The 10,890-nt window shown below is 50.3% G+C and overlaps 1 pseudogene; it reads right to left on the bottom strand.

Moving 5' to 3' along the window:
• Positions 1-22: 22 nt before the first annotated feature.
• Positions 23-133, bottom strand: LOC138375904 (small nucleolar RNA U13; annotated as a pseudogene).
• Between the last annotated feature and the right edge of the window lie 10,757 nt (positions 134-10,890).

Raw genomic sequence — 10,890 nt, 5'->3', positions numbered from 1 at the left:
TCTTTTTGTTGCTTTTTTTCCACGGCAGATGGGTGATGTGTGTGTGGAGGAAACGCGGCGTCAGGGAGAAGACACATCTCACACGTGCTCGGGAACACCCAATCGTCACGCTTCTGAGTACCGACCGATGGATCTGGTCCCGAATTTTTTAATAGTTTTCTCCTCTCTCTCTCTCTCTCTCTCTCTCTCTCCCCCCCCTTCCTTCTCTTTCCTTTCTCTCCCTTCCTTTCTTTCTTTCTCTCGCTCTCTCGCTCTCGCTCTTCTTTTCTTTCTGACAGAGTCTCTCGTTCTGTTGCCCTGGCTAGAGTGCCATGGCGTCAGCCTAGCTCACAGCAATCTCAAACTCCTGGGCTCAAGCGATCAGACTGCCTCAGCCTCCCGAGTAGCTGGGATTACAGGCATGTGCCAGCATGCCCAGCTAATTGGATATACGTGTGTGTGTGTGTGTGTGTGTGTGTGTATATATATATATATATATATATATATATAATTTTTTTTTTTTTTGAAACAGAGTCTCACTCTGTTGCCCAGACTAGAGTGCCGTGGCGTCAGCCTAGCTCACAGCAACCTCAAACTCCTGGGCTCAAGCGATCCTACTGCCCCAGCCTCCCGAGTACCTGGGACTACAGGCATGCGCCACCGTGCCCGGCTAATATTTTTCTGTATATATTTTTAGATACTGTTTCTGTATATATTTTTAGATATATAGTTTCTTTCTATTTTTAGTAGAGATGGGGGTCTCGCTCTTGCTCAGGCTGGTCTCGAACTCCCGACCTTGAGCGATCCACCCGCCTCTACCTCCCAGAGTGCTAGGATTACAGGCGTGAGCCACCCCGCCTGGCGTGTACGTTCTGTATTCACAGACAGACGGAAGGCAGGGAGAATGTTACCCTTTCAAAGCCCGCCCTGCTCGCCTCTCAGCCCACCGATGGCACTCTGAATCCCGTGGCATTCCTTCACTCAGCTGAATTCTTCAGCACCCGACCCCCCCCACCCCACCCCCCGTGCCACGGGAGTTCGTTCTCATGGCAGAGCCATCGAGGCTGTTGCCACACGTGTTGTAGGTGCCTAGGCAGACTGTGCCCTGGCTCCGAGGAGGTACGGAACCACCTATCGCCTCGGGAGGGAGGGACAAGATGTGTCCGTGTCCAAGGCGACGTCCTGTCGATCACGAGGAGGCCTACAAAGGCTCGTATCTGCCAGGCATTGAGCCACATGACATGAAACACCGGTGTGTTCCTTCACTTAGGTGGTGTCGCGTGTTGATACTCACAGAGGATGATAAACCCACTCGCATGCCGGCTGAGCCCCCTGTGTCTCCTCCTCTATCCACTGAGGGAAAAAACCGCAACGAAAGGTAGAGAACCACAGGGTGGGAAGAGAGCCCGTCGCTCTCCCTATGTGACCGTCCGGAGTGCTCGTTCAGATGGGAGGAGGTGTGTTTGTGTGTGTATGTGTGTGTTTCATTGATTTTGGTGCCATCTTTTCTCTGCAGCTGCGTCAGAGGACAGCGATTTTTCCGATTTTCACTCCGCTGAGTGAATTGCCTTTTGAAGAGAATGTCCACAGGAAGCCTACGGTTCTCCCGCGTGGGTGGCCCTCCTCTAGAAATGAATCTCGTTTCTTGAACGGAGGGGACTTGTTGACGCCATCATGCTTTCGGGACGACTTCTCAGACGCTAGCTTTGGACCGCAACATAGGTGCCCCCGACATTGCCTCAAGGGTTCCGTGGTGCCTCCTGTCAAGAGACCCCACCGACCGTCCCCAGCCTGCCCGCTCAAGGGAGCCGGGCCCCTTCTGATCTGTCCGCCCGCCGTGAAGCTCCCTCCCGAGGGTCGGAAAGCCCACCTGTTTCCCAGTTCGGTTGAATGATGGGGCACCCGGGCAGGGCACTGGCACCGAGTGACTCCATTCTGAGTCTGTCTGCTCTGTGGGGCGGGGGCGGGTGGGAGGGGGGGCAGTTCCGTCTCGACCGGTGGCCTCCTACCGACTGACTCTATGGGACGGACCATTCTCACTCAGGATCGTGTAACCTTCTTGGCCTAGGCACATCCCGGCACTGAAAGCCACTTTTCGGGGACACTCTCCCACGTACAGATAGATGGCCTGCACGAGTGCTCTTCCTTTCTCGAAACACTGGAAATCTGTCCTCAATTTTACCTGACCTACCTGACGGTGTGTGATAAAGGAGCATAGAACCCTCAGCCACCCTCCACCTTCCCGCTGTCACGAGAGACAGTGCCGAGGGTGAAATTCTATCCCTGACTCTCTGTGTCCACCGTTCTCTGGGTAGGGAAAGAACTTAACCAGATAGGCCCTATCGGTCGCTTATCTGTTCTGATAGTTTTGTGGCAGCCATTTCTTTCCCCCTTTCTTTTCTTTTTCTGTCTCTCTCCCCCACCCCCACCCCCAAATTCTTTCTACGAAGACGTTTAGGATGTCAGATTCTGGCCACATGCCCCCCCTAGGCATAGGGGGGCCAGCATAGACAAAGGTCTTCGGTACCAAGTGTTCATTCCACGGTGACAGATATTGCCACTCTTGTATTGACCAGGGCGAGATCGTGAGTGGGTCAACTCTGAAACTCCCTGTACTCTACTTCTCTCTTGGGTAGGTCCCTGCCCCAACCCTCCGGCTTCTAGCACACACCCAGGGGCACTCTCTCCTCTCTGGATAAAGTTCCAGATGATCCGATCCGCTCCGAGGCGGAAGGGGAGCTGGCCGGGCCACCCACTGTGCGCCCCACCCCCACCCCGCCCCACCCCCGTCAGTCATAGGGTCCGTTCTTTTCAGGATGACACCGGCAGCGGTTGCTGGGTGTCACCTTGCGGCCACTTTGATCAGACCTCGGGATCCGGAAAGTCAGGTGACGTTGGGAGTTTAAGAGCTGACTCCCGGGAGGTGTGGAGGGCGGGGAGGAGAGCACGGTCCGGACGGTCCCACCCTCTTCTTCCCGGGCCCGCAGCTCTGGGCCCGCCCGGGGCAGCCCTAGCCTCTAGCGGGTCTCCGCCCACCCGCCCTGTTGTCTGCGGGAGGCACCCCTCCTCCCGCTCTCTGCCTCCTCCCGGGACCGTAGGCCTCTGCCCGTCGTCTTTTTTATTTTTATTTTTTCCCTTTTGTTTGTTTCTCTTTTATCTTGTTTTTTAGGCTTATCGAATATCATGTCGTATAAAAACTTAAATCACAGAATGAATTATATTATATAACAAGATGTGGCTTTTTATCCTACGCCGAGAACGATGAATTTTTCTCTTCGTGTCCATTTTCCTGTCCTGGAAGAAATACAAAGTTGCTCGTGATACTTCCCCATCATCTTCCAGTTTCCCCGACTGTCAACACGATGTATTCGATCGTATATCTTTGTGTGTGCACGTGGGCGCCTGTACCTATTTCTTTTCGGCATCAGTCTCAGGTCTTTTGGCACCTAGGGGGGAAAAAGGAGAAACCAATAAAGGACAGAAAGACGTTCTGTCGTTTTACGCTCCCCACCACCACCACCACCACCACCACCACTTTTGGGAGCTTGTAGTCTGGCCTATGTCCCCAAGACAGGTTAAATCTTTTCTTAAAACTCCCAAGTGGTCCCCTGCCCCGCCCCCCGCCCCCCAGGTGGGCGGCCGGCAGAGTTCACAGGCTTTGTTTTTGGCAGAGCCTGGACGATTGAAATAATTAACCACAATCATCGCTAAAGCTGAGAACCCCTCCCCCCCTCATTAAAAGCTCTGTATTTCTGCCTAGCCCTGTGTTCGGGGAAATTCGGAGGCTTGAGATGGGAAGGTCTACCCTATTTTCTCCTTTACCGGCAAAATAGACTCTCTCTTTCCTTCCTCCTCAAACAGCTTGTCCTCGTTATTCGGCCTCGTGGGCAGGTGGCCGAGCTTTCGGTAACACCAAGTCTTCTAAGTTGTGTTGTGTTATCGGTCTTGTTTTCTTTCTTTTCTTTTCTTTTCTTTTCTTTCTTTTTTTTTTTTTTTTTTTTTTGAGACAGGATTTCTTTCACTCTGTCCTCTCCCAGGCCGCCTTGGCCTGATTGTAGCTCACAGCAAGCTCCAAATCCAGGGCTTAAGTGATCCTCTCTGCCTCAGCCTTCTGAGTAGCTGGGACTATAGGCAAATGCTGCCACACCCGCCATAATTTTTCTTTTCTTTTTTTTTTTTTTTGTTGGTAGAGATGAGGTCTCATCGTGTTACCCAGGCTGGTCTCCAGCTGCTGGGCTCAAGTCACGCTCCCGTCTCTGCCTCCCAAGTTGCGGGGACCACGGGCATGAGCCACCATGGCCAGCCAGGTTATTTAAAGGCGATCGCTTTGCTATCCTGATACAAAACCCCAAATGTGCGAGTTTAAGGCACCAGACGGAGGGAGTCCCCACACTACATTGTCACGAACATTGAGGGTGGCTCACGAAACAGCTGGGATGTGGCCACACAGTAGTGATCGAGGCGATATATTCTAGTGGGATAGCAGAAATATAGAATGTCCTGAAGACACTAAATGTCGGAATGCCACAGCAGTCAATGGCTGACAAACTTCCATTCCATTGTGTCATGGTAGGCGGCTTACTTTTCTCCTGCTCCCTCGGTATGATTAAGGCCTGACGTAGAAAATGTCTACGTCTCATCCAAATCCATCGAGACGATGGAAGGGGGAACTGGGAGAGGAATAAAGAAAAACAAGAGAGGGAGAAGCGAAACAAGAGAGAAGGGGGCCGAGGAGGAGAAGGAGGAAACTGCCTCCCCTGTCCCCATGCTACCCAATTAATAAATGAAGAATGGCCTCTTCCCTCCTCTTCCCAACCCCTAACTATGCCTGGAGGTGTATCGTAGGCCTACAGTCCTAAGAAATGTACAACTACTGATAGTAATGGGAAGAAATGCAGTCTAATAGGTTTCTGTGCAGTGGGACACCCTGGCCAGGGCACTTACGGTGAATGGAGCTTGCAGGGCGGGCGGGAGGTTGCTCTGGGTGAGTCTGTGAGTTGGCGGTGAGTGGTGAGTGAATGTGAAGGCCTAGGACATTACTTACTGTAGGTTTTCATAAACCCTGGACACTTAGGCCGCACGACATTTACCTTTAGAAATTTCTTTCTTCAATAATACATTAACCTTAGCTTACTGTAAGTGTTTTCACTTCATAAACTTTTCCATGGTGGTTTGGTTTTTTTTTTGTTTGTTTGTCTGTCTGTTTGTTTGTTTGTTTTTCTTTCTTTTAAACTTTTGGACTCTTTTGCAACACCACGACTTAAAACACAAATGCGTTGCACTGTTGTACACAGATATTTTCTTTCTCTGTGTCCTTATGTGTTCCGTAAGCTTTTTCCTACTTTTAAAGTTTTTATCGTTCTATGCACTTTTCAAAATAATAAAAACTAAAACAGAGAGGGGGGGTGGGAGAGGGAAGGAGAGAAATACACACACATGAATATGTTTCCCAAGTGAACTGAGGAAGGGGGCCGAGTCAAGGTTCTCAGGGAGCCACCAGTGATGAAACGGTCAGGCTCAGAATCAGCATTGCAGAGTGGCTGCAGAGCCGGGGGGCCTGGACTGGCTACCTGGACGACACTCCGTGTTTGGTAACTTGGCGAGTCATAAATCCTCTTGAGCCTCAGCCTCTTCATCTGCAAATGCAGAAATCATGGTGCCTACCCCACAGGGATATTGGGCAGAGTGAAAAAGCAAGTGCAGGCAAAGCCCACAGAAGCACGCGTGGTAAACAGTAAGCCTTTAATCGTGGTCACAGTCGTTGTTATAGGATCATCTTCCTATGTCCTTGTCTTTTAAAGATTAGCAGAACCTCCCAGAAGATGAGAATGGGCTCCCCCTGAGCAAGTCTCGGCTGTAAAGTCACAGGCATGTTGAGCATGTGGCACAGAAGGCAGAATAAAAACCTGATCCCGGAACATTATGTTCCTGCAGGACATGAAATCATCGAAGGTATGGGAAATCCTACCTCATATCCGTTTTACTAGAACACCTATGATTGCGTACGCACATGGACGCACGCGCACCCCAAACTTTTTGAGCTTCACAAAACAGCGTAACCAAGGAACACACTATGATGCTTCTTAGTGATCTATTTAGGCCCAGGTTACTCGTCACTCTGAGCCTGCCTCCTTCTCTGTCCAATGAGAATAGTGTTTGTCACAATTATCGTCATCGTCATCCTACCTAACGCTTCTGGTAAAATTGAAGTGTGAGAACACCCGCTAGACAGAAAATCCATGTTATCTCTCAATTTTTCTTCCTCCTGATTTCTATCTGAATCTGTGAGCTCGCTTTGGTTCACTTCGGTTTTTCAAGAGGCTCCGGTTACCTTCTCTCCCACCTATATCGGATTGGGTCTGACGGAAGAAAGAAGGAAAAAAAAAAAAAACCATAGTAAAGAAAGCAGAACAACATTTGTTTCTGAAGCAACCGATCAAACATTGCTGATGAGCCGGTCTTTTCTATTTCAGTAAACCAAGGAGGCCTATTGTCACGAGGATGTGAGGGGCCCGGGTAAGATTGGATGATTACCCCTAAAGGAGACAAAGCAGACAGACTATGGCACATGTGATCTTAGCAAAGAGAATAAACAGTGACCTCTCTGCCGAGTTGGGCCTTAGCATACCAAAGGGAAATAAAGGTGTAATAGGATGCTCAATTTTTACTCTGGAAACAGAGGTTGGTTGGGCACTGAACTGAGAACACTGAATTTTTTACCCTCCTTGATATTCACATAGGCTTAGAGGAGGCAAAAAAAAAAAAAGAATAATGAGCCTATAAGTCATCCCTAAAACTCGGATTTTATGTTCCCTTGCCTTTTCATAACTGAGCAACACACAACATTAAAGAATGGACACAGGCCGGACGCGTTGGCTCAGGCCTGTAAACTTAGCACTCTGGGAGGCCGAGGCGGGAGGATCGCTCAAAGTCAGGAGTTCGAGACCAGCCCGAGCGAGAGTGAGACCCCCCGCCCCCGTCTCTACTAAAAATATAGAAAGAAATTGTCCAGACAACTAAAAATATATAGAAAAAAATTAGCCGGGCATGGTGGCACATGCCTGTGGTCCCAGCTCCTGGGGAGCCTGAGGCAGGAGGATCGACTGAGCCCAGGAGTTTGAGGTTGCTGTGAGCTAGGCTGACGCCACGGCACTCACTCTAGCCCGGGCAACAGAGTGAGACTCAGTCTCGGGGGGGGGGGGAACCCAAAAACAAACAAACAAACAAACAAAATAAAAAACTGGAAGGGACACAGACTTCCACAGGTTTGTGTGTGGCCCCTTTTACTTATTAACGCTACAGGACCTTAATTATTTGTGCTCTGAATCTGATATTCAAATTATCCTTGTGGCCAACGCGTTTGAACAGTAGATGGTAGGGGAAGAAGAGTTCACCTCCTGAATAGATGACAAGTAACGGGAGTACTGGTGAAATTACAAGTGGCTTACGTTTACACACTGAAAATCCCAGTTAGCCGCTACCATGAGTTCAAAGAAGAGATCTAAATTTCTGACCCTATGACCCTAAAAGATATTTCCTCCCATGGTGTCACAGGTAAAAATAAAACTGCATCCTAGCACTTTGGGAAGCCTAGGGGGAAAGGATCGCTTGAGGCCAGGAGTTTGAAGTTGCAGTGATCTATGATGATGGTACTGCACTTTAGTCTGGGAAACAGAGTGAGGGCCCGTCAAAAGAAAAAAAAGAAAAAAAAAGAAAAAGACAAAAAGAAAGAGAGAGAGAGAGAGAGAGAGAGAGAGAGAGAGAGACAGGAAGACACAAGGAAAGAAAGAAAGAGAGAAAGAAGAGAGGAGAAGAGAAGAGAAGCGTCAATCTATCCATTGCATTTTCTACCCTTTAGGTGACTGGGCTTCAGCAGGGTGATGTGATCTGACAAAGTTCATGTTGCTAAGAAATAAAGCACTGGGGTTCAAACTCTGAGTTTTCAAAATCCAGCATATCCCCCTACCCACCATACCGTGCCACCTCTGAGAGTGGATATCTCACAGAGGAGAGCTGTGGAGGCCATTCTTGGACAGACAGAGTCAAGTAGTGGAGACCATGGAGTCTCTGCTCTGCAGCCAGTCTAGAGTCATATGGAGCCATTAACACTGCTTGTGAGGAAAATACCATGTCATAGGGAAACAGAAATATTTTCCGCCTTAGGCAGATACAATTTAGGAAAAGACCCGAAACCCCTCTTCCTCTAACAGTGCTTTCTGGTCAGATGCTGACCCCTTCGATTCACAGATTCAGATACATCATTCAATGCAAGCATTGTCAACAAGTCACTCTTTGCAGCTTTCTGAAATTTCTCGCATATAGCATACTTGTAAAGATGATCACTTATGTGAAGACACCACCCCTCCAGAAAAACAAAAACAAAACCAAAACAGAAGCCCACTTTTCTCTGCTGTGAAAATCAAGATCAGCTTTTATGAGATCCACTAAATTCACACAAGAAGTAAAATATAATCATACTGATATATGCAATTTTTCTCTTAGAACAGAATGCATGGTGCTCCTTATCGTCTCAGATACTGTCAACAGAAAGCACGCGGTGGATGAACAATCTCCGTGAGCTTTTCTACAGAGATGGGGTGTGTGTGTTTGTGTGTGTGTGTGTGTGTGTGTGTGAGAGATAAATAATGAGGGTTGAGGAGCAGATAAATGACTGGGGGAAAACAACAACAGCAACAACAACAAAAACCACTTCCTGGTTCCTCGATGCAAGCATTCATTTAAAGGGTATACTCGTATGTATACCCAGGTAGAAAGTGGAAGCAGCTTTAAAAAAAAAAAAGAAAAATTGCTGCGAGCCCTGGTTATGATACGGCAATAAGCGCTAGCTCTTGGAAGGTGTAAAACATATTCACGGTGGCTTTCGCCAATTTGGGACGTACAAAGACGAGCTTGAGCACCACCACCAACCAAAAATATGAATGAATACCTGGCTAGCGATCAGGATCAGACATAATAGAAAAGAAAAAGCTCCCAAGGCTAAAATAATGTGAACACGATTGACTCGTCCATGGAAAAGAACCCCAAATCACTGCAAAATAATTTAAAGAGTTTTATTCTGAGTCCAACGGCCGTGATCATGGCCCAGAGAGCTACGCCCAAGAAGCCTTGAGCAAGCGGACCCATTGTGGTGGGGTGGGTTACAGTTTGGCTTCATACATTTTAGGGAGACAGGAATTACATGTAAAATCACAAATCAAAACATGGAAGGGGTACATTGGTCTGCGCTGAAAAGGCAGGACATCTGGCAGTTGGGGGGGGCGGGGGAGGGAGGGTGCGGTGTTTACAGGTTTACAGCTGGGTTTAAAGATTCTTTGATTTGCAATTGATGACATAAATGAACCTCTGCCTAAAGGCTTTGCATCATGTTTTCAGTTAAGGTAAGGAGGTCTGCTAATCACAGACAAGCCACTGGACAGTTTACCCAAAACTCAAGTGCCCTGTAGTTCAGTAAACGGTTGGCCTGCTAGATATGCGTTAAGCTTTGTCTTGCCTGGCCTTAGGCCCGTCGGACATTCAGTATCTCATTGTTATAAAATCTGACTCCATCAGGGAGGGGTGTCTGACTTCCCCTGTCCTTGCGGGGCAGCAGCTCAGGTTTAAGGGTTTTTCTAGGGTTCCCTGGGCCAACCACGGGACGGGTCAGCTGGCGGTGGCGGGCGGGGGGCGGCTTAAGATCCCTGCCCCCCACTCCTCCCCTCCCCTGGGGCCGGAGCGGGGGGGGGGGGGGGGGTTGAAGGCCCAAGAGGAGAGGCGCGTGGGGGAGGTGCCGCTCCCAGAACCAGAGACTCGTCTGGGCCCCACGTAACCCAGCCACCGCGACCGCTTCGCCCGAGGAGGTGCCCAGCAAGTCGTGCTTCTGCCCCTCGGGATTGCCTGCGGGCTGGGGGCGGAGTACGAGCTCCCGGCCCAAGAGGGAAACCCCTAGCCTGGCCGCACAGATGGCCGGGCCCCCGGCGGAGCCCTTCCGCCGTTTTCCACCCCTCCCCCACTCACTGCGCTGACTGCGCATGCGCGCTCGCACGTAGCCGCCTCGGGCTTCTCTCGGGCGGAGCCGCTTTCAGCCGTGACCCCGCCCCGCGAGCTGACTGCGCATGCGCGCTCGCACGTAGCCGCCTCGGGTTTCTCTCGGGTGGAGCCGCTTTCAGCCCCGACCCCGCCCCGCGAGCTGCCGCTTCCAGGCGGCACAGCGCATGGGGGAGGGGACGGAGCTCTAAAGAAATCAGTCCCCTCCGTCTCCTGCCTCAGGAAAAGCCCCAAACCCTTGGAGAACTGCCACCCACCGCCACTACCGTGTGTGTGTGTGGGGGGGGGGCTGGGTCTTTACTTTGTGTCCTCCTTGTGGCCCAGTCCAAGGCGGCTGGGCTGCCAAACAGATCGTCTCGGGAGGGAGGCAGGAAGGGCCCAGGTCTGGACAGGGGTGGATTGGACCCCTCCACCCTGGGGTGTGGACTTGTGACCGAAAGCTCAGCTGCTTGTCCACGAGGCCGAGTAACGAGGACAAGCGGTATGAGGAGTAAGAAAACAGAGAGTCTACTTTGCTGACAAAGGAGGAAATAAACAGGGTAGAGCTTCTCAGTCTCAAACCCCCAAATTTCGTGAACATAGGCCTAGGCAGAAATACAGAGGTTTTAAAGGAGGGAGGGTTGGTTCTCAGCTTCAGGCAATTACTGCAGTTAGCTGTTCTAAAGGTCCCGTCTCTGCTGAGAAGAAAGCCCTTGAACTCTGTGGGCCGCCCACCCTGGGGGCCACCTGGAGTTATAACCAAAGAGTTAACGTGCCTCAGGGATGCAGGCCGGGCTGCAAGTTCCCAAAAGCCTGGGGGAAGTTTTAAAAAGACAGAAAATCTTTCTGCCCTCTTCCCCTCCCACCCCCCCACAAAGCCATTTTCTC

This window comes from Eulemur rufifrons, chromosome 27 (genome assembly GCF_041146395.1).
Source record: "Eulemur rufifrons isolate Redbay chromosome 27, OSU_ERuf_1, whole genome shotgun sequence".
Classification (NCBI taxonomy): domain Eukaryota; kingdom Metazoa; phylum Chordata; class Mammalia; order Primates; family Lemuridae; genus Eulemur; species Eulemur rufifrons.
Note: the sequence above shows the minus strand (reverse complement) of the source record. Positions and strands in the feature narration are given on the sequence as shown.